This window comes from Ctenocephalides felis, unplaced genomic scaffold (genome assembly GCF_003426905.1).
Source record: "Ctenocephalides felis isolate EL2017-DRISC unplaced genomic scaffold, ASM342690v1 CF-g0.4_SCAFFOLD_00845, whole genome shotgun sequence".
In the NCBI taxonomy this organism is placed as follows: domain Eukaryota; kingdom Metazoa; phylum Arthropoda; class Insecta; order Siphonaptera; family Pulicidae; genus Ctenocephalides; species Ctenocephalides felis.
This window is the reverse complement of record NW_020536999.1, coordinates 77362882-77385860: the sequence shown is the minus strand read 5'-3', so window position 1 is coordinate 77385860 and position 22979 is coordinate 77362882. Positions and strand designations below refer to the sequence as shown.

General features: G+C 35.6%; 23 non-coding genes across 23 annotated transcripts; all 23 read right to left on the bottom strand.

Moving 5' to 3' along the window:
• Positions 1–219: 219 nt before the first annotated feature.
• Trnav-gac lies at positions 220–292 on the bottom strand. Its single transcript has one exon. It is a non-coding gene; the product is annotated as a tRNA-Val (tRNA).
• A 1206-nt stretch (positions 293–1498) lies between these two features.
• Positions 1499–1571, bottom strand: Trnav-cac. Its single transcript has one exon. It is a non-coding gene; the product is annotated as a tRNA-Val (tRNA).
• Positions 1572–1686: 115 nt separating this feature from the next.
• Positions 1687–1762, bottom strand: Trnav-cac. Its single transcript has one exon. It is a non-coding gene; the product is annotated as a tRNA-Val (tRNA).
• Positions 1763–1927: 165 nt separating this feature from the next.
• Positions 1928–2000, bottom strand: Trnav-cac. Its single transcript has one exon. It is a non-coding gene; the product is annotated as a tRNA-Val (tRNA).
• Positions 2001–2165: 165 nt separating this feature from the next.
• Trnav-uac lies at positions 2166–2238 on the bottom strand. Its single transcript has one exon. It is a non-coding gene; the product is annotated as a tRNA-Val (tRNA).
• Positions 2239–2403: 165 nt separating this feature from the next.
• Positions 2404–2476, bottom strand: Trnav-aac. Its single transcript has one exon. It is a non-coding gene; the product is annotated as a tRNA-Val (tRNA).
• A 165-nt stretch (positions 2477–2641) lies between these two features.
• On the bottom strand, positions 2642–2714 carry Trnav-uac. Its single transcript has one exon. It is a non-coding gene; the product is annotated as a tRNA-Val (tRNA).
• A 745-nt stretch (positions 2715–3459) lies between these two features.
• Trnav-uac lies at positions 3460–3532 on the bottom strand. The gene has a single exon. It is a non-coding gene; the product is annotated as a tRNA-Val (tRNA).
• Positions 3533–3697: 165 nt separating this feature from the next.
• Trnav-aac lies at positions 3698–3770 on the bottom strand. The gene has a single exon. It is a non-coding gene; the product is annotated as a tRNA-Val (tRNA).
• A 100-nt stretch (positions 3771–3870) lies between these two features.
• On the bottom strand, positions 3871–3943 carry Trnav-uac. The gene has a single exon. It is a non-coding gene; the product is annotated as a tRNA-Val (tRNA).
• An 11375-nt stretch (positions 3944–15318) lies between these two features.
• Trnav-cac lies at positions 15319–15391 on the bottom strand. The gene has a single exon. It is a non-coding gene; the product is annotated as a tRNA-Val (tRNA).
• Positions 15392–15556: 165 nt separating this feature from the next.
• Trnav-cac lies at positions 15557–15629 on the bottom strand. The gene has a single exon. It is a non-coding gene; the product is annotated as a tRNA-Val (tRNA).
• A 401-nt stretch (positions 15630–16030) lies between these two features.
• Trnav-cac lies at positions 16031–16103 on the bottom strand. Its single transcript has one exon. It is a non-coding gene; the product is annotated as a tRNA-Val (tRNA).
• A 115-nt stretch (positions 16104–16218) lies between these two features.
• Positions 16219–16291, bottom strand: Trnav-cac. Its single transcript has one exon. It is a non-coding gene; the product is annotated as a tRNA-Val (tRNA).
• A 165-nt stretch (positions 16292–16456) lies between these two features.
• Positions 16457–16529, bottom strand: Trnav-cac. The gene has a single exon. It is a non-coding gene; the product is annotated as a tRNA-Val (tRNA).
• Positions 16530–16694: 165 nt separating this feature from the next.
• Positions 16695–16767, bottom strand: Trnav-uac. Its single transcript has one exon. It is a non-coding gene; the product is annotated as a tRNA-Val (tRNA).
• Positions 16768–16932: 165 nt separating this feature from the next.
• On the bottom strand, positions 16933–17005 carry Trnav-uac. The gene has a single exon. It is a non-coding gene; the product is annotated as a tRNA-Val (tRNA).
• Positions 17006–17288: 283 nt separating this feature from the next.
• Positions 17289–17361, bottom strand: Trnav-aac. Its single transcript has one exon. It is a non-coding gene; the product is annotated as a tRNA-Val (tRNA).
• Positions 17362–17764: 403 nt separating this feature from the next.
• Positions 17765–17837, bottom strand: Trnav-uac. The gene has a single exon. It is a non-coding gene; the product is annotated as a tRNA-Val (tRNA).
• A 165-nt stretch (positions 17838–18002) lies between these two features.
• Positions 18003–18075, bottom strand: Trnav-uac. Its single transcript has one exon. It is a non-coding gene; the product is annotated as a tRNA-Val (tRNA).
• Positions 18076–18414: 339 nt separating this feature from the next.
• Trnav-uac lies at positions 18415–18487 on the bottom strand. Its single transcript has one exon. It is a non-coding gene; the product is annotated as a tRNA-Val (tRNA).
• A 165-nt stretch (positions 18488–18652) lies between these two features.
• Trnav-aac lies at positions 18653–18725 on the bottom strand. Its single transcript has one exon. It is a non-coding gene; the product is annotated as a tRNA-Val (tRNA).
• Positions 18726–18825: 100 nt separating this feature from the next.
• On the bottom strand, positions 18826–18898 carry Trnav-uac. Its single transcript has one exon. It is a non-coding gene; the product is annotated as a tRNA-Val (tRNA).
• Between the last annotated feature and the right edge of the window lie 4081 nt (positions 18899–22979).

Genomic DNA, 22979 nt, shown 5'->3' with positions numbered 1-22979 from the left:
GGCGGCCTTCTGCGCGTAAAGCAGATGTAATAACCACTACACCACGGAACATACAAAAATAAAACGCATTTGCAGCAGGCATCGCCAATATTTAATAAAAGCTTAGAATAAATATTGAAGACTTTGAAGTGTGATTCATCGTACGTACGCTGTACCGACAGTCAATAAACCACCAAAAACCTTTATTGGATTTGAATAAATGTAGAGGATTTCATTAGATGATTCCGGCCGGGATCGAACCGGCGGCCTTCTGCCTGTCAGGCAGATGTGATAACCACTACACCACGAAACCTACACAAATAAAACGCATTTGTAGCACGCATCGCCAATATTTAATAAAAGCTCAATAAATATTGAAGACTTTGATGTATGATTCATCGTAAGATTGCACCGACAGTCAATAAACCACTAAAAGCCTTCATTGGATTTGAATGAACATAGAGGATTTCTGCGTGTTAAGCAGATGTGATAACCACTACACCACGGAACCTGCAAAAATAAAACGCATTTGCAGCACGCATCGCTAATATTCAATAAATGCTTAGAATAAATATTGAAGACTTCGATGTATGATTCATCGTGAGATTGCACCGACAGTCAATAAACCACCAAAAGCCTTCATTGGATTTGAATAAATATAGAGGATTGCATTAGATGATTCCGGTCGGGATTGAACCGGCGGCCTTCTGCGGTTTAAGCAGATGAGATAACCACAACACCACGGAATCCACAAAAATAAAACGCATTAGCAGCACGCATCGCCAATATTTAATAAAAGCTTAGAATAAAAATTGAAGACTTCGATGTATGATTCATCGTGAGATTGCACCGGCAGTCAATAAACACCAAAACCCTTTATTGGTTTTGAATAAATGTAGAGGATTTCATTAGATGATTCCGGCCGGTATCAAATCGGCGGCCTTCTGCGTGTTAAGTAGATGTGATAACTACTACACCACAAAGCTACAAAAATAAAACGCATTTGCAGCAATATTAAGGACATCGATGTAAGATTCATCATGAGATTGCACCGACAATCAATAAACCACCAAAACCCTTTATTCGTTTTGATAAATATAGAGGACTTTATTACGTGATTCCAAAACAAAACGCATTTGCAGCAGGCATCACCAATATTTAATAAAAGCTTAGAATAAATATTGAAGACTTCGATATATGATTCATTGTGAGATTGCACCGACAGTCAATAAACCACCAAAAGCCTTCATTGGATTTGAATAAATATAGAGGATTTTATTAGATGATTCCGGCCAGGACCGAACCGGCGGCCTTCTGCGTGTAAATCAGATGTAATAACCACTACACCACAAAACCTACAAAAATATAACGCATTTTCAGCACGCATCGCCAATATTCAATAAAGGCTTAGAATAAATATTAAACTTTGGTGTAAGATTCATCGTGAGATTGCACCGACAGTCAATAAACCACCAAAAATCTTTATTGGTTTTGAAGTAATATAGAGGATTTCATTATATGATTCCGGCCGGGATCGAACCAGCGGCCTTCTGCGTGTGAAGCGGATGTGATAACCGCTACACCACGGAACCTACAAAAATAAATCCTATTTGTAGCAATATTGAGGACATTATGAGATTGCACCGACAATCAATAAACCACCAAAACCCTTTATTCGTTTTGATAAATATAGAGGACTTTATTAGATGATTCCGGCTGGGATCGAACCGGCGGCGGCCTTCTGCGTGTGAAGCATATGTGATAACCACTACACCACGGAACCTACAAAAACAAAACGTATTTGCAGCACGCATCGCTAATATTTAATAAAGGCTTAGAATAAATATTAAAGACTTCGGTGTATAATTCATCGTGAGATTGCACCGACAGTCAATAAACCACCAAAAATCTTCATTGGTTTTGAACTAATATAGAGGATTTCATTATATGATTCTGGCCGGGATCGAACCGGCGGCCTTCTGCGTGTGAAGCAGATGTGATAACCACTACACCACGTAACCTAAAAAAACAAAACCCATTTGCAGCACGCATCGCCAATATTTAATAAAGGCTTAGAATAAATATTAAAAACTTCGGTGTATGATTCATCGTGGGATTGCACCGACAGTCAATAAACCACCAAAAATCTTCATTGGTTTTGAACTAATATAGAGGATTTCATTATATGATTCCGGCCGGGATTGAACCGGCGGCCTTCTGCGTGTAAAGCAGATGTGATAACCACTACACCACGGAACCTACAAAAATAAAATGCATTTGCAGCACGCATCGCCAATATTTAATAAAGGCTTAGAATAAATATTAAAAACTTCGGCGTATGATTCATCGTGAGATTGTACCGACAGTCAATAAACCACCAAAAATCTTCATTGGTTTTGAACTAATATAGAGGATTTCATTATATAATTCCGGCCGGGATCGAACCGGCGGCCTTCTGCGTGTTAAGCAGATGTGATAACCACTACACCACGAAACATACAAAAGTAAAACGCATTTGCAGCACGCATCGCCAATATTTAATAAAAGCTTAGAATAAATATTGAAGACTTCGATGTATGATTCATCGTGAGATTGCACCGACAGTCAGTAAACCACCAAAAGCCTTCATTGGTTTTGAATAAATATAGAGGATTTCATTAGATGATTCCGGCCGGGATCGAACCGGCGGCCTTCTGCGTGTAAAGCAGATGTGATAACCACTACGCCACGGAACCAACAAAAATAAAACCCATTTGCAGCAATATTGAGGGCATCATGAGATTGCACCGACAATCAAAAAACCACCAAAACCCTTTATTGGTTTTGAATATATGTAGAGGATTTTATTAGATGATTCCGGCCGGGATCGAACCGGCGGCCTTGGAACCTACAAAAATAAATCTCATTTGCAGCAATATTGAGGACATTACTGTAAGATTCATCATGAGATTGCACCGACAATCAATAAACCACAAAAACCCTTTATTCGTTTTGATAAATATAGAGGATTTCATTAGATGATTCCGGACGGGATCGAATCGGCGGCCTTCTGCGTGTTAAGCAGATGTGATAACCACTACACCACGAAACGTACAAAAATAAAACGCATTTGCAGCAGGCATCGCCATTATTTAATAAAAGCTTAGAATAAATATTGAAGACTTCGATGTATGATTCATCGAAATCAATAGACCACCAAAACCCTTTATTGGTTTTGAATAAATGTAGAGGATTTCATGAGATGATTCCGGCCGGGATCAAACCGGCGGCCTTCTGCGTGTAAAACAGATGTGATAACCAATACTCTATCGAACCTGCAAAAATAAAACGCATTTGTAGCACGCATCGCCAATATTCAATAAAGGCTTAGAATAAATATTAAAGACTTCGGTGCATAATTCATCGTGAGATTGCACCGACAGTCAATAAACCACCAAAAACTTTCACTGGTTTTGAACTAACATAGATGATTTCATTATATGATTCCGGCCGGGATCGAACTGGCGGCCTTCTGCGTGTAAAGCAGATGTGACAACCACTACACCACGGAACCTACAAAAATAAAACGCATTTGCAGCACGCATCGCCAATATTTAATAAAAGCTTAGAATAAATATTGAAGACTTTGATGTATGATTCATCGTGAGATTGCACCGACAGTCAATAAACCACCAAAAGCCTTTGTTGGATTTGAATAAGTATAGAGGATTTCATTATATGATTTCGGCCGGGATCGAATCGGCGGCCTTCTGCGTGTTAAGCAGATGTGATAACCACTACACCACGCAACCTACAAAAATAAAACGCATTTGCAGCAATATTGAGGACATCGATGTAAGATTCATCATGAGATTGCGCCGACAATCAATAAATCACCAAAACTTCATTAGATGATTCCGGCCGGGATCGAACCGGCGGCCTTCTGCGTGTAAAGCAGATGTGATAACCACTACACCACGGAACTTACAAAAACAAAACCCATTTGCAGCAATATTGAGGACATCATGAGATTGCGCCGACAATCAATAAACCACCAAAACCCTTTATTGGTTTTGAATATATGTCGAGGATTTTATTAGATGATTCCGGCCGGGATCGAACCGGCGGCCTCGGAACCTACAAAAATAAATCTCATTTGCAGCAATATTGATGACATCACTGTAAGATTCATCATGAGATTGCACCGACAATCAATAAACCACCAAATCGTAGGTAGGTAGAGTAAAGATAAAGGTAGAGCACCATATATAGGTAGAGTAAAGGTGAAGGTAGAGCACCAGATATAGGTAGAGTAAAGGTAAAGGTAGAGCACCAGATATAGGTAGAGTAAAGGTAAAGGTAGAGCACCAGATATAGGTAGAGTAAAGGTAAAGGTAGAACACCATATATAGGTAGAGTAAAGGTAAAGGTAGAGCACCAGATATAGGTAGAGTAAAGATAAACGTAGAGCACCAGATATAGGTAGAGTAAAGGTAAAGGTAGAGCACCAGATATAGGTAGAGTAAAGATAAAGGTAGAGCACCAGATATAGGTAGAGTAAAGGTAAAGGGAGAGCACCATATATAGGTAGAGTAAAGATAAAGGTAGAGCACCAGATATAGGTATAGTAAAGGTAAAGGTAGAGCACCATATATAGGTAGAGTAAAGATAATGGTAGAGCACCATATATAGGTAGAGTAAAGGTAAAGGTAGAGTACCAGATATAGGTAGAGTAAAGGTAAAGGTAGAGCACCAGATATAGGTAGAGTAAAGGTAAAGGTAGAGCACCAGATATAAGTAGAGTAAAGATAAAGGTAGAGCACCATATATAGGTAGAGTAAAGGTAAAGGTAGAGCACCAGATATAGGTAGAGTAAAGGTAAAGGTAGAGCTCCAGATATAGGTAGAGTAAAGGTAAAGGTAGAGCACCATATATAGGTAGAGTAAAGGTAAAGGTAGAGCACCAGATATAGGTAGAGTAAAGGTAAAGGTAGAGCACCAGATATAGGTAGAGTTAAGGTGAAGGTAGAGCACCAGATATAGGTAGAGTAAAGGTAAAGGTAGAGCACCAGATATAGGTAGAGTAAAGGTAAAGGTAGAGCACCAGATATAGGTAGAGTAAAGATAAAGGTAGAGCACCATATATAGGTAGAGTAAAGGTAAAGTTAGAGCACCAGATATAGGTAGAGTAAAGGTAAAGGTAGAGCACCAGATATAGGTAGATTAAAGGTAAAGGTAGGGCACCAGATATAGGTATAGTAGAGGGAAAAAAGGTAAACATATATAAGTAGAGGTAAATTAAAGGTAAATGTAAGGCACAATATATAGGTAAAGAACCATATATCGGTAGAGGTAAATTAAAGGTAAATGTAAGGCACAATATATAGGTAAAGCTCCATATATAGGTAGAGGTAAATTAAAGGTAAATGTAAGGCAGAATATATAGGTTTAACTGTCCCGCGCAATTGTAAACAAAAATTGTTTCAATTGCGACAGCAACAGTAAGTTTGTTATAAAATTTATTTAGTCCATAAACAGTACATTACAAAAACACCTTGTTTTATTATTAATGACCCAGATATTATAGTATATAATATGCGAATAATTCTTGTAAAAGTTAGTAAAATCCTAGACATTGTAAGTGACTCTAGTTTATTAGATAGTGAATGTCATATTGTTAGTATTGTTCAATAAAGTGGTTATAATTGCGGAAGAGCTTGTATTTTATTCACGCCAAGTCTTCCAGCTAACACCTCCAGGAAACCACCCCCGTTCCGAGGAGACTTCTCAAACCAGTACCCCGCTTATCATATATCTGTGGACGAGTTGATCTTGTGTTGCTAGGATTACCCCTACATCGCTAGAAGAACCCAGAAGCAACCAAGTCAACAACCACGCCGTCACATTTCATGGTAACAGCGGTGAGATTTCCTGAGACAGTGAAGTGCTAAAGGGCCATATTCCACCCCGGACGCACGAAGTACTCAAAAGGATACAGGTGGCAGCCAAACCAACCGGAGCTATTTGGACAATACTACTAGGATTTTACTCCCCAAGTAAGTGATTTTTTTTCTTTTCTCTCTGAAAACAATGGCGCATTCTCCCAGAAGATCCACGTTCGCAACACAAATAGATGAGTTTAGATTAGAGGAAGAAGACACAAGAATTGACCCTGTAGCAATAAATTCAGCTATAAATTTAATTCCTAAATTTGATGGGAAACCATCAGAATTAAATAAGTTTATTTATACAGTAGATACGTTAAGAAAAGGTTCAAATTCTGCAACAGCTTCACAACTTTTAAAAATAGCCTTAACTAAATTAGAGGGGTCTGCTTTTAATTATATTAGAAATACAGAAAACTTGTTATGGGATGAAGTTAAAGACTTATTAATTTCAAAATTTGGGGAACGTCGTTCTATACCGGAATTACAACTAAAACTTGCCAATATAAGACAATTGCCAGGCGAATCTGTTAGAAAATATTCAGAGAAAATCGAAAAAATCCTTGGGTTAATGTGTGACCAATCAAAAACAGATGATAAAGCATCATTGCGCTCATTACAATCCGCTCACAATCAGCTAGCTTTGACGGTATTCATTAATGGCCTTAGGCCAGAGCTTAGAATATTAATTAAAGCGGCCAGACATGCTGATCTAGAGGATGCTGTACTGATGGCTATTAAAGAGGAACAAAACCTATGTAGGAGTGGACATCACTACGGTGGAAATACAAAATCACTGACAACTAATTCTACAGCGAAAGGGACCGGAACACCATTTTGCAAAAGATGCAAGATTTCGGGACATCAATACTCTAATTGTAGACGGAGGATTATATTTAAGGTCGACCATAAGTCTCGTCAAACAATGGAGAACGTCGGCGAACCACCTTGACGCAGTGAGTCTGTACCACGACCTCCTACCCCTCAGCCAAGACGCTCCGAAGATCACAGACAGTCCGGTCAGAATAAAAGCCAAAAAAACTGAATAATGCCGAGTGTTCGAGCGATCACTCCTGCACTCGGGTATATAGAAGTTTTGGATTGTCAAGCAAAAGGATTAATGAGAGTAATAAGGTTATATTAAACTTAAATGGTACACAGTGTGTTTTTATTGTAGATTCAGCAAGCGATATTTCTTTAATAAAATATAATTTTTGCTCACCTGATTATATTAACACGAATGATATGCCAAGATTGCGCGGAATTTCAGGAGAATACGTGCACACATTGGGTTCGATACCGTTAAATTTAAAATTTGACGATATCAATCTCGAGCACAAGTTCACTGTTATTTCCGGTGACACTGGCATTGAAACTGATGGTATAATCGGTTTAGATTTTCTTTTAAAATTTATTGGCATTATAGATTTTTCAAACAACACACTTTCTATCAATGTCAATAATCAACTGATTCGTATTAATTTTTGTTCAAACAATAACCAAGAGACGCGAAATGCTGAATCCGCAAAAACAACACATCGCAAGGTTGACGGTCAAGAGCACGCGGCAATGGTGTGCGGTGACAAACACACTGCGCTATCAAATTTCAAACAGAATCGGAATAGGAAGAGAAATCAACGAATTATTAATAGAGAGTTAGATCCGAATATTGATAAATATAACAGGATACCAGACCAGACTACAAGGGAATTGATGGAATCAGAACACAATTCTCCAAGTAACATTTCAAGAAGCCTCAATGGTACAATGGATGAAAATCACAAATTAAATTCTGTTCGTGCGTTAAAGGTTAAACTATCAGATTTTGGGCCCTGCGATAACGCAACTGATAGAGACACGGATATGAATAGAGACTTAGATTCTCACAATGATAAAATGGGTAAAAATCCCACACATAATATTAAAACTTCTGAAGAAGAAAATAATGGTCTTATAGATGTTCCTGTTAATCATTTGATTCCAGCTAGGACCGAAAAGGCAGTTTCGTTTACTACAGATAAGGCAGAGGATCTCTTCTGTAAGGCTGCTGAAATCCTAGAAGGAGTCTATATAGCTAATTGCTTAGTTAAACCCATTAACGGTAAAATATTAATTAAAGTTTTGAATACAAATAATTATGACGTTAATGTTAATAATAATCTAATCTCTCCCAATTTGAATCCTATTTCCGAATATAATATTTTGAATATAAATTCTAATAATATAAAGTGTAATTTTGATCGAATTAAAAGAGTAAAAGAAAGTATAAGAACAAGTCATATGGAAAATGATGAAAGAAATTCTATTTTAAAAATTTGTGAGGACTTTTATGATTTATTCTATCTTGAGGAAGACAAATTATCTTTTACAGAGTCCATAAAACACTCGATCATAACTACAAGTAATAAACCTATTTTTATAAAGCAATATAGACTCCCTCAGGCACAGCATGCTGAAATTAAGAAACAAATAGAAGAGATGCTGAGAAATGATATAATAGAAACTTCAGATAGCCCATGGAACTTCCCTCTACTAGTGGTTCCAAAAAAACAGGATATAGACGGCAATAGGAGGTGGCGCGTCTGTGTGGACTTTAGGAAACTAAACGAAATTACGGTCAGCGACACTTACCCGTTGCCTAATATAGCTGAGATTTTGGACCACTTAGGCCAATTGAGGTTTTTCACAACCCTCGACCTAGCAAGTGGTTTTCACCAAGTGGAACTGAATAAAGAAGACCGAGCTAAGACAGCGTTTTCAGCTATCGGAAGGAAGTTTCAATACAAGAGAATGCCTTTTGGACTTAAGAATGCACCAAGCACCCTGCAAAGGTTAACGAACATGGTATTGGCAGGAGTCGAAGGTTTTAAAGGATTAGTGTATATGGACGACATTATCGTTTACGGTAAGACACTCCAGGAGCACAATTCTAGGTTACGAGATGTATTCGAGCAGCTACGTAACCACAACCTGAAACTCCAGCCAATAAAATGTGAGTTCCTAAGGCGGGAGCTGACCTATTTGGGGCATGTGATTTCAGAAAAAGGCGTTACTCCAGATCCTGATAAAGTGGAAGCAGTAAAAAACTTTAGAGCACCAATAAATCCTAAAGAAGTTAAAATGTTCTTAGGTTTGGTAAGCTACTATAGGAAATTTATTAAGGAGTTTGCAAGGATTGCTAATCCACTAACATTACTGCTGAGGAAGGATAAGGCATGGAATTGGAGTGAAAAGGAAGATAGAGCATTCAATCTTTTAAAAGAAGCTATAATAAAGGCGCCAATATTGCAATACCCGGATTTTGATAAACCGTTTATCTTGACGACGGATGCCAGCGGTGAAGCCATAGGAGCGGTTCTGGCTCAAGACGGTCGAGCAGGAGAGATGCCAGTGGCTTTTGCTTCCAGAAAGCTCAACAAGGCGGAACTGAACTATGCCATAATAGATAAGGAGTTATTAGCTATCATATGGAGTGTTAGACAGTTTCGGCCTTATTTATATGGACAGAAGTTTATTATCTATACTGACCATCAGCCATTGACATATCTGTATAACTGTAAGGATCCCACGGCCAGACACATACGTTGGAAGCTCGCTATGGATGAGTACGAGTTCGACGTCAAGTACAAACTTGGAAAGGCGAACGTCGTCGCAGATTGCTTATCAAGGTACGACACTAAATACGGAGATTGCAATATCGAAGAAAAGATTGTATTATTATTGAGAAATGCATATGACAAATTCGTCGATATCAAAAACAATGGATCAATTATCAACAACAACGTTACAACCTCTGACGATAACATCAACCAATCTTCCAAGGGCACTCCAAGAGTCATTTTTACACCAAAAAGAAGAAATGACTTTACCGAAAACGCCGAAGTACACTCAGCAGTACACACTACAGAAAATGGTTGTCATTATATCTATCTTATAACAAATAAACAAAATGAGCCAGTAAAACTAAAGGACTTTTTCAGCTGCATTGAAACATTACTAAATTACGCCGAACAGAAGGATATCAAGGAATTTAATATTTCCAATCCAACCAAATTAGAAGATTACAAGGCATTAAAATCCGAAGAAATATTATTAATATTGCGTTTTATATTTAAAGATAAAAATGTAAAAATTAAAATGTATAATAATTTTATTAAGGTCAATTTATCAAAAGATGAAATCAACAGGATTTTAGAGAAATATCACAACAATCACATTATAGGAGGACATCTAGGAATAGTTAAAACATACAAAAATAAGAGAAGCATATCTATGGCCAAACATGAAAAAAGATGTGGAAAATTTTATTAACAAGTGTGAGGTATGCCAAGTTAGTAAATCATCGAGAAATACAAGAGAGCCACTCCTAGTGACTACTACTTTGGTGTACCCATTCGAACGCATCTGTCTGGATATTTGTGGGCCATACCCGGTCTCTAATGATGGAAACAAATATATGCTGACGTTTATAGACGATCTAACAAAGTTCGCTGGCGCTATTCCTATTCCTAATCAGGAGGCGAAAACAGTTGCTAAGGCATTCGTAGACGAAGTAGTTTTAAGATTTGGAATTCCGGAAGCTGTGCTGACTGATCAAGGAACCAATTTTATGAGCACTTTATTCAAAGATACATGCAAATTATTGAAAATTGACAAAATTAATATTTCCATGTATCATCCGGAATCTAACGCCTCATTGGAAAAATGCCATCATATGTTTTTGAACTTCATCCGGTCATACATTAGCAAGGATGAAACAACCTGGGACCAATGGGTTAAATACGCGGTATTTGTACATAACACCTCTCCACATTGTTCAACTAAATTTTCTCCTTTTGAACTCGTGTATGGGCGTAAGGTGGATTTACCTTCATTTGTAAACAAAGAACCAAAGCCTCAAAACACTTATGAAATTTTTTTACATGAATTTAAAAACAAGCTTCAACAGATAAATTCGATTGCTCGCGAAAATTTAATTAAATCTAAAGAAAAGAATAAAGAAAATTTTGATAAATTTGTTAATGAAGCAAATTTTTCTGTTGGAGATTTGGTTCTTATGAAGGATAAAACACCTTACAAAGGCAAGTGCAAAAAGCTTATGCCCATTTATAAGGGGCCTTTTAAGGTAATAGAACAAGAGGGTGTAAATTCAATGATAGACGTAAAGGGTAAAATAATAACTATTCATAATAATAATTTGAAAAAATTCAATATTTAAATTTTAATAGAATTTGCAAATACAAAACCCATTTCCCAACAGGATGAATTCGAAAATTCTGGCAATATCTCTGGCATTTCTCACGGCATTCGTGGTTCCGGGCGAAACGGCTCTCCCCTTCAATATAACATACATTGATAGCCCCGGAATATATTACGAGAGACTAGGTGATGTTGAGTTGTGCGGAGATTATTTTGAATTAATAATTTCACATAATTTATTTGATTATAAGTTGAATCTAAAGAGAATTTTAACAACTTATGATATTTTTAGTAATAGATGCAACACATCACTATATGAAGAAATCTGCAAGCCTTTCCTAGACTCATCCAATAATGTACTTAGAAGTACAAATTCACAAAATGAAATAATTATTGATTTAATAGAAGAAAGCGACAGCACAAGAAGCAAGCGCGCACTTTTAAACACTATTGGATCAGTCTTTAAACAACTTTTTGGTACTTTGACAGAGTCCGACGCTATGTATTATGATCAACAGATTTCAATTTTACAAGAAAATCAAAATCATTTAATTAATTTAAATAAGCAACAAGTAGCAATTTACAAGTCGGAATTTAAAGCCTTAGATAATTTGACAAAACAGTTGAATAAAATTACTGAAAGTATCGAAATCACTTTTGATAAAATTTTTGAAACTATTAACAAAACAACAGGAGTTGCAGATTGCTAATATAGTGATGGAGATAGAGAAAATGTTTATAATTTTCAATTATCATATAGAAAATTTTATAATCTATCAGAATAAATTAACTGAAATTATCGTTTCAGCTTTGCATGGTAAGATGCACCCATACGTCATGTCTTTACGACAATTAAAGAGTCAAATCTTTAAAATCACGCCAAATTTAGAAAATTCATTAAGATTTCCTTCTAGTATTTTAAATAAGAATTTCCTCCAAATTTATAATATTGCAAAGATTAATATTTATATTTTTAATAATAAATTAAATTTCAAGATCAAATTACCACTTGTTTCGGAAAATGGGTTTGATCTATATCAGGCAACCGCAATTCCGAAACACGTCGGTTCAAATAATTATTTATTTATCGAACAGAAGTCGTCGCGAATAATGATCAATAAAGATTTGACTCAATATGTAACGCTGAACGATAATGAAGTTAATCAGCTCATCATTGTTGATAATAATAAGTTCATTTGGGAAATCAACAAACCCATATTTAATTTAAGAGATGGAAAAAATTGTGAAAGTGAAATGTTTCTTTCAAAGGGGCAAATCCCAGATGGTTGCAATACAGAATTTTTAAAACTTAATCATACTTTATTTTTCAACTTACACTCTGAAAATACGTGGGGATTTGTCAGTCCTGGAAGAGAAATCATTAGTATTTCTTGTAGAAATACGAGAAATATTACTGAGATATTAGGAACAGGACTGATAAGCCTTGCGGATGGATGTAAGTTAGTTAACCATGAAATTACGCTTCGAGCTAAATCTAAATTTCAAAATATAGTTACACATAATTTTATGAATAAAATAAATGTATCTGGGATTGAACTGAAAATCGGAAACATTTCACTTGACACAGTTCCAAAGTATTACAGATTTTCGAATAGTATCAATAATGATGAGCTGTTAAAGCAGTTTGCAAGAAATATAGAACAATTTAAAAGAGAACAAGAAGCAGCAATACCACACACTAGTAGCAACTCTAAATATGTATACATTTTAATTATAATATCAATAGTTGTAGTGGTATTGCTCGTAGCTTGCATAATAACAAAGCGCACAACTCAACAGAAAAGTAACACCGAGGCTAGAGAAATGCAGAATTTGACACCTAATGAAATTTGATATATTATAATATATAGAATTTGTGTTATGAAATTTTAATTACTACATAATCATCAGAATATGTATATATAATATTATTATACTAAAACTAATATTATTAACATTTTAATAACTTATATTTATTCAGAAGGGCATTAGTAATAAACCAAGGTGGCACTTAAATTGATTTTATCGAGGACGACAAAATTTTTCAAACGGAGGAACAGACCATAATAATAATAAATTTTTTTTTTAATGTCTGCCATGGGACTGTCAGACTTTTTAGGGGAAGCATCAACTGTCCTGCGCAATTGTAAACAAAAATTGTTTCAATTGCGACAGCAACAGTAAGTTTGTTATAAAATTTATTTAGTCCATAAACAGTACATTACAAAAACACCTTGTTTTATTATTAATGACCCAGATATTATAGTATATAATATGCGAATAATTCTTGTAAAAGTTAGTAAAATCCTAGACACTGTAAGTGACTCTAGTTTATTAGACAGTGAATGTCATATTGTTAGTATTGTTCAATAAAGTGGTTATAATTATGGAAGAGCTTGTATTTTATTTACGCCAAGTCTTCCAGCTAACACCTCTAGGAAACCACCCCCGTTCCGAGGAGACTTCTCAAACCAGTACCCCGCTTATCATATATCTGTGGACGAGTTGATCTTGGGTTGCTAGGATTACCCCTACATCGCTAGAAGGACCCAGAAGCAACCAAGTCAACAACCACGCCATCACATTTCAAGGTAAAGCACCATATATAGGTAGAGGTAAATTAAAGGTAAATGTAAGGCACAATATATAGGTAAAGCACCATATATGGGTAGAGGTAAATTAAAGGTAAAAGTAAGGCACAATATATAGGTAAAGCACCATATATAGGTAGAGGTAAATGTAAATGTAAGGCACGATATATAGGTAAAGCACCATATATAGGTAGAGGTAAATTAAAGGTAAATGTAAGGCACAATATATAGGTAAAACACCATATATAGGTAGAGGTAAATTAAAGGTAAATGTAAGGCACAATATATAGGTAAAGCACCATATATAAGTAGAGGTAAATTAAAGGTAAATGTAAGGCACAATATATAGGTAAAGCACCATATATAGGTAAGGGTAAATGTAAATGTAAGGCACAATATATAGGTAAAGCACCATATATAGGTAGAGGTAAATGTAAATGTAAGGCACGGTATATAGGTAAAGCACCATATATAGGTAGAGGTAAATTAAAGGTAAATGTAAGGCACAATATATAGGTAAAACACCATATATAGGTAGAGGTAAATTAAAGGTAAATGTAAGGCACAATATATAGGTAAAGCACCATATATAAGTAGAGGTAAATTAAAGGTAAATGTAAGGCACAATATATAGGTAAAGCACCATATATAGGTAAGGGTAAATGTAAATGTAAGGCACAATATATAGGTAAAGCACCATATATAGGTAGAGGTAAATTAAAGGTAAATGTAAGGCACAATATATAGGTAAAGCACCATATATAGGTAGAGGTAAATTAAAAGTAAATGTAAGGCACAATATATAGGTAAAGTACCATATATAGGTAGAGGTAAATTAAAGGTAAATGTGAGGCACAATATATAGGTAAAGCACCATATATAGGTAGAGGTAAATTAAAGGTAAATGGAAGGCACAATATATAGGTAAAGCACCATATATAGGTAGATGTAAATTAAAGGTAAATGCAAGGCACAATATATAGGTTAAGCGCCATATATAGGTAGAGGTAAAGGTAAATGTAAGGCACGATATATAGGTGAAGCACCGTATATAGGTAGAGGTAAATTGAAGGTAAATGTAAAGCACAATGTATAGGTAAAGCACCATATATAGGTAGAGGTAAATTAAAGGTAAATGTAAGGTACAATGTATAGGTAAAGCACCATATATAGGTAGAGGTAAAGGTAAATGTAAGGCACGATATATAGGTAAAGCACCATATATAGGTAGAGGTAAATTAAAGGTAAATGTAAGGCACAATATATAGGTAAAGCATCATATATAGGTAGAGGTAAATGTAAATGTAAGGCACGATATATAGGTAAAGCACCATATATAGGTAGAGGTAAATTAAAGGTAAATGTAAGGCACAATATATAGGTAAAGCACCATATATAGGTAGAGGTAAATTAAAGGTAAATGTAAGGCACAATATATAGGTAAAGCACCATATATAGGTAGAGGTAAATTAAAGGTAAATGTAAGGCACAATGTATAGGTAAAGCACCATATATAGGTAAAGGTAAATGTAAATATAAGGCACGATATATAGGTAAATAAACCGACAGTCAATAAACCACCAAAATCTTCATTGGTTTTGAACTAATATAGAGGATTTCATTATATGATTCCGGCCGGAATCGAACCGGCGGCCTTCTGCGTGTGAAGCAGATGTGATAACCACTACACCACGGAACCTAAAAAATCGAAACCCATTTGCAGCACGCATCGCCAATATTTAATAAAGGCTTAGAATAAATATTAAAGACTTCGGTGTATGATTCATCGTGAGATTGCACCGACAGTCAATAAACCACTAAAAATCTTCATTGGTTTTGAACTAATATAGAGTATTTCATTATATGATTCCGGCCGGGATCGAACCGGCGGCCTTCTGCGTGTGAAGCAGATGTGATAACCACTACACCACGAAACCTACAAAAACAAAACGCATTTGCAGCAGGCATCACCAATATTTAATAAAAGCTTAGAATAAATATTGAAGACTTCGATATATGATTCATTGTGAGATTGCACCGACAGTCAATAAACCACCAAAAGCCTTCATTGGATTTGAATAAATATAGAGGGTTTTATTAGATGATTCCGGCCAGGACCGAACCGGCGGCCTTCTGCGTGTAAATCAGATGTAATAACCACTACACCACAAAACCTACAAAAATAAAACGCATTTTCAGCACGCATCGCCAATATTCAATAAGGGCTTAGAATAAATATTAAACTTCGGTGTAAGATTCATCGTGAGATTGCACCGACAGTCAATAAACCACCAAAAATCTTTATTGGTTTTGAAGTAATATAGAGGATTTCATTATATGATTCCGGCCGGGATCGAACCAGCGGCCTTCTGCGTGTGAAGCAGATGTGATAACCGCTACACCACGGAACCTACAAAAATAAATGCTATTTGTAGCAATATTGAGGACATTATAAGATTGCACCGACAATCAATAAACCACCAAAACCCTTTATTTGTTTTGATAAATATAGAGGACTTCATTAGATGTTTCCGGCTGGGATCGAACCGGCGGCCTTCTGCGTGTGAAGCATATGTGATAACCACTACACCACGGAACCTACAAAAACAAAACGCATTTGCAGCACGCATCGCTAATATTTAATAAAGGCTTAGAATAAATATTAAAGACTTCGGTGTATAATTCATCGTGAGATTGCACCGACAGTCAATAAACCACCAAAAATCTTCATTGGTTTTGAACTAATATAGAGGACTTCATTATACGATTCTGGCCGGGTTCGAACCGGCGGCCTTCTGCGTGTGAAGCAGATGTGATAACCACTACACCACGTAACCTAAAAAAACAAAACGCATTTGCAGCACGCATCGCCAATTTTTAATAAAGGCTTAGAATAAATATTAAGAACTTCGGTGTATGATTCATCGTGGGATTGCACCGACAGTCAATAAACCACCAAAAATCTTCATTGGTTTTGAACTAATATAGAGGATTTCATTATATGATTCCGGCCGGGATCAAACCTGCGGCCTTCTGCGTGTAAAGCATATGTGATAACCACTACACCACGGAACCTACAAAAATAAAACGCATTTGCAGCACGCATCGCCAATATTTAATAAAAGCTTAAAATAAATATTGAAGACTTCGATGTATCATTCATCGTGAGATTGCACCGACAGTCAATAAACCACCAAAAGCCTTCATTGGTTTTGAATAAATATAGAGGATTTCATTAGATGATTCCGGCCGGAATCGAACCGGCGGCCTTCTGCGTGTAAAGCAGATGTGATAACCACTACGCCACGGAACCAACAAAAATAAAACCCATTTACAGCAATATTGAGGACATCATGAGATTGCACCGACAATAAAAAAAACACCAAAACCCTTTATTGGTTTTGAATATATGTAGAGGATTTTATTAGATGATTCCGGCCGGAATCGAACCGGCGGCCTTGGAACCTACAAAAATAAATCTCATTTGCAGCAATATTGAGGACATTACTGTAAGATTCATCATGAGATTGCACCGACAATCAATAAACCACAAAAACCCTTTATTCGTTTTGATAAATATAGAGGATTTCATTAGATGATTCCGGCCGGGATCGAATCGGCGGCCTTCTGCGTGTTAAGCAGATGTGATAACCACTACACCACAAAACGTACAAAAATAAAACGCATTTGCAGCAGGCATCGCCATTATTTAATAAAAGCTTAGAATAAATATTGAAGACTTCGATGTATGATTCATCGTGATATTGCACCGACAGCCAATAGACCACCAAAACCCTTTATTGGTTTTGAATAAATGTAAAGGATTTCATGAGATGATTCCGGCCGGGATCAAACCGGCGGCCTTCTGCGTGTAAAACAGATGTGATAACCAATACTCTATCGAACCTACAAAAATAAAACGCATTTGTAGCACGCATCGCCAATATTTAATAAAAGCTCAAAATAAATATTGAAGACTTCGATGTATGATTCATCGTGAGATTGCACCGACAGTCAATAAACCACCAAAAACTTTCACTGGTTTTGAACTAATATAGAGGATTTCATTATATGATTCCGGCCGGGATCGAACTGGCGGCCTTCTGCGTGTAAAGCAGATGTGATAACTACTACACCACGGAACCTACAAAAATAAAACGCATTTGTAGCACGCATCGCCAATATTTAATAAAAGCTTAGAATAAATATTGAAGACTTCGATGTATGATTGATCGTGAGATTGCACCGACAGTCAATAAACCACCAAAAATTTTCATTGGTTTTGAACTAATATAGAGGATTTCATTATATGATTCCGGCGGGGATCGAACTGGCGGCCTTCTGCGTGTAAAGCAGATGTGATAACCACTACACTACGGAACATACAAAAATAAAACGCATTTGCAGCAGGCGTCGCTAATATTTAATAAAAGCTTAGAAAAAATATTGAAGACTTCGATGTATGATTCATCGTGAGATTGCACTGACAGTCAATAAACCACCAAAAGCCTTTATTGGATTTTAATAAATATAGAGTATTTCATTATATGATTCCGGCCGGGATCGAACATGCGGCCTATACCATGGAACCTACAAAAATAAATCTCATTTGCAGCAATATTGAGAACATCACTGTAAGATTCATCATGAGATTGCACCGACAATCAATAAACCACCAAAACCCTTTATTCGTTGTGAATAAATTTAGAGGATTTCATTAGATGATTCCGGCCGGGATCGAACCGGCGGCCTTCCGCGTGTAAAGCATATGTGACAACCACTACACCACGGAACCTACAAAAATAAAACGCATTTGCAGCACGCATCGCCAATATTTAATAAAAGCTTAGAATAAATATTGAAGACTTCGATGTACGATTCATCGTGAGATTGCACCGACAGTCAATAAACCACCAAAAGCCTTTGTTGGATTTGAATAAGTATAGAGGATTTCATTATATGATTCCGGCCGGGATCGAATCGGCGGCCTTCTGCGTGTTAAGCAAATGTGATAACCACTACACCACGCAACCTACAAAAATAAAACGCATTTGCAGCAATATTGAGGACATCGATGTAAGATTCATCATGAGATTGCGCCGACAATCAATAAATCACCAAAACTTCATTAGATGATTCCGGTCGGGATCGAACCGGCGGCCTTCTGCGTGTAAAGCAGATGTGATAACCACTACACCACGGAACTTACAAAAATAAAACCCATTTGCAGCAATATTGAGGACATCATGAGATTGCGCCGACAATCAATAAACCACCAAAACCCTTTATTGGTTTTGAATATATGTCGAGGATTTTATTAGATGATTCCGGCCGGGATCGAACCGGCGGCCTCGGAACCTACAAAAATAAATATCATTTGCAGCAATATTGATGACATCACTGTAAGATTCATCATGAGATTGCACCGACAATCAATAAACCACCAAATCGTAGGTAGGTAGAGTAGAGATAAAGGTAGAGCACCATATATAGGTAGAGTAAAGGTAAAGGTAGAGCACCAGATATAGGTAGAGTAAAGATAAACGTAGAGCACCAGATATAGGTAGAGTAATGGTAAAGGTAGAGCACCAGATATAGGTAGAGTAAAGATAAAGGTAGAGCACCAGATATAGGTAGAGTAAAGGTAAAGGTAGAGCACCAGATATGGGTAGAGTAAAGGTAAAGGGAGAGCACCATATATAGGTAGAGTAAAGGTAAAGGTAGAGCACCAGATATAGGTAGAGTAAAGGTAAAGGTAGAGCACCAGATATAGGTGGAGTAAAGGTAAAGGTAGAGCTCCAGATATAGGTAGAGTAAAGGTAAAGGTAGAGCACCATATATAGGTAGAGTAAAGGTAAAGGTAGAGCACCAGATATAGGTAGAGTAAAGGTAAAGGTAGAGCACGAGATATAGGTAGACTTAAGGTGAAGGTAGAGCACCAGATATAGGTAGAGTAAAGGTAAAGGTTGAGCACCAGATATAGGTAGAGTAAAGGTAAAGGTAGAGCACCAGATATAGGTAGAGTAAAGATAAAGGTAGAGCACCATATATAGGTAGAGTAAAGGTAAAGTTAGAGCACCAGATATAGGTAGAGTAAAGGTAAAGGTAGAGCACCAGATATAGGTAGATTAAAGGTAAAGGTAGGGCACCAGATATAGGTATAGTAGAGGGAAAAAAGGTAAACATATATAAGTAGAGGTAAATTAAAGGTAAATGTAAGGCACAATATATAGGTAAAGAACCATATATCGGTAGAGGTAAATTAAAGGTAAATGTAAGGCACAATATATAGGTAAAGCTCCATATATAGGTAGAGGTAAATTAAAGGTAAATGTAAGGCACAATATATAGGTAAAGCACCATATATAGGTAGAGGTAAATTAAAGGTAAATGTAAGGCACAATATATAAGTAAAGCACCATATATAGGTAGAGGTAAATGTAAATGTAAGGCACGATATATAGGTAAAGCACCATATATAGGTAGAGGTAAATTAAAGGTAAATGTAAGGCACAATATATAGGTAAAACACCATATATAGGTAGAGGTAAATTAAAGGTAAATGTAAGGCACAATATATAGGTAAAGCACCATATATAAGTAGAGGTAAATTAAAGGTAAATGAAAGGCACAATATATAGGTGAAGCACCATATATAGGTAAGGGTAAATGTAAATGTAAGGCACAATATATAGGTAAAGCACCATATATAGGTAGAGGTAAATTAAAGGTAAATGTAAGGCACAATATATAGGTAAAGCACCATATATAGGTAGAGGTAAATTAAAGGTAAATGTAAGGTACAATGTATAGGTAAAGCACCATATATAGGTAGAGGTAAAGGTAAATGTAAGGCACGATATATAGGTAAAGCACCATATATAGGTAGAGGTAAATTAAAGGTAAATGTAAGGCACAATATATAGGTGAAGCATCATATATAGGTAGAGGTAAATGTAAATGTAAGGCACGATATATAGGTAAAGCACCATATATAGGTAGAGGTAAATTAAAGGTAAATGTAAGGCACAATATATAGGTAAAGCACCATATATAGGTAGAGGTAAATTAAAGGTAAATGTAAGGCACAATATATAGGTAAAGCACCATATATAGGTAGAGGTAAATTAAAGGTAAATGTAAGGCACAATATATAGGTGAAGCACCATATATAGGTAAAGGTAAATGTAAATATAAGGCACGATATATAGGTAAAGGCACCATATATAAGGCACAATATATAGGTAAAGCACCATATATAGGTAGAGGTAAATGTAAATGTAAGGCACGATATATAGGTAAAGCACTATATTATGGTAGAGGTAAATTAAAGGTAAATGTAAGACACAATATATAGGTAAAACACCATATATAGGTAGAGGTAAATTAAAGGTAAATGTAAGGCACAATATATAGGTAAAGCACCATATATAAGTAGAGGTAAATTAAAGGTAAATGTAAGGCACAATATATAGGTAAAGCACCATATATAGGTAAGGGTAAATGTAAATGTAAGGCACGATATATAGGTAAAGCACCATATATAGGTAGACGTAAATTAAAGGTAAATGTAACGCACAATATATAGGTAAAGTACCATATATAGGTAGAGGTAAATGTAAATGTAAGGCACGATATATAGGTAAAACACCATATATAGGTAGAGGTAAATTAAAGGTAAATGTAAGGCACAATATATAGGTAAAGCACCATACATAGATAGAGGTAAATTAAATGTAAATGTAAGGCACAATATATAGGTAAAGCACCATATATAGATAGAGGTAAATTAAAGGTAAATGTAAGGCACAATATATAGGTAAAGCACCATATATAGGTAGAGGTAAATTAAAGGTAAATGTAAGGCACAATATAAAGGTAAAGCACCATATATAGGTAGAGGTAAATTAAAGGTAAATGTAAGGCACAATGTATAGGTAAAGCACCATATATAGGTAGAGGTAAAGGTAAATGTAAGGCACGATATATAGGTAAAGCACCATATGTAGATAGAGGTAAAGGTAAATGTAAGTCACGATTTATAGGTAAAGCACCGTATATAGGTAGAGGTAAATTAAAGGTAAATGTAAGGCACAATATATAGGTAAAGCACCATATGTAGGTAGAGGTAAAGTGAAGGTAAATTTAATGCACAATATATAGGTAAACCACTATATATAGGTAGAGCTAGAGTATAGGTAAAGTTATATATATATATATATATATATATATATATATATATAAATAAAAATAATCAATAAGCCAACGTTGTTTATACATGTTTAAATAAAATGCTCCCCGATGTCACATTGCTAGAGCGGGGATTCGAACGCGCAACCCTATGCATACAAAGTCAACGCGTTAACAATCTTCGCCACGACAAATACATATGTACAGTTACGACAAATCCATATATATATATATATATATATATATATATATATATATATATACTAGGTGACCCGGCAAACGTTGTTTTGCTAAATAAGGTATATTCTAAACAATTTCTAGAGAATCAAATATATTAATACTTTCAGTGTATAGGGATTTGTTGTTTGAATGATATATACAATGGGATATTATAAAAACAATAAACCCCATTAGTTTGTCTATATTTTGTCAATACAATCAATCTGAAAGTTTTATACACTTTCTATAGAAAACATGGTATAATCCAATCCAAGTCTTTTTCGGTTTTTCCACCTATTGATTACGTTTCAAGTTTTTCAGATTCTTTTTGGATTCTGAATTTTATGTATAATTGTAAATAATACCACTGAGCTTATACAAAATTTGCAAATTTCTGCGAGAAGAGATAGAAAATGAATTAAGTATTTCTTCTTTGACCTGCTTTTTGAAAAGTTTTAAGTTACATTCGATGAATTAAAGTAAATTTAATAAAAAGTATATATGTAGAGCAGGGCAAGACACAAAGGTCCAATTTGACTTTGATATAAACTATATTGTGAAAACCATAACAATTATATCACAACAAATAACACATATCAAATGAACAATTATTTGACTACGTTCAGTAAACTGACTTCTACTTCATCATTGTAGAAATGTGCTTTTTGACGTCTTTAAAAATTTGTTACCTAGACCTTTTTATTCTAAATGCGGGGTAACTTGTAACGGGCAGGTGGCAAAAGGTTTAAAGCCTTATTATAATTTTAAAGGTATTTTACAGAATAATAACATTTTTAACTAATGCTAAAACTACCGACGGTAGAAAATACTTTTATTATGGATTTTCAAAGATTACCGTTTATCTCCCCCCATTTCAA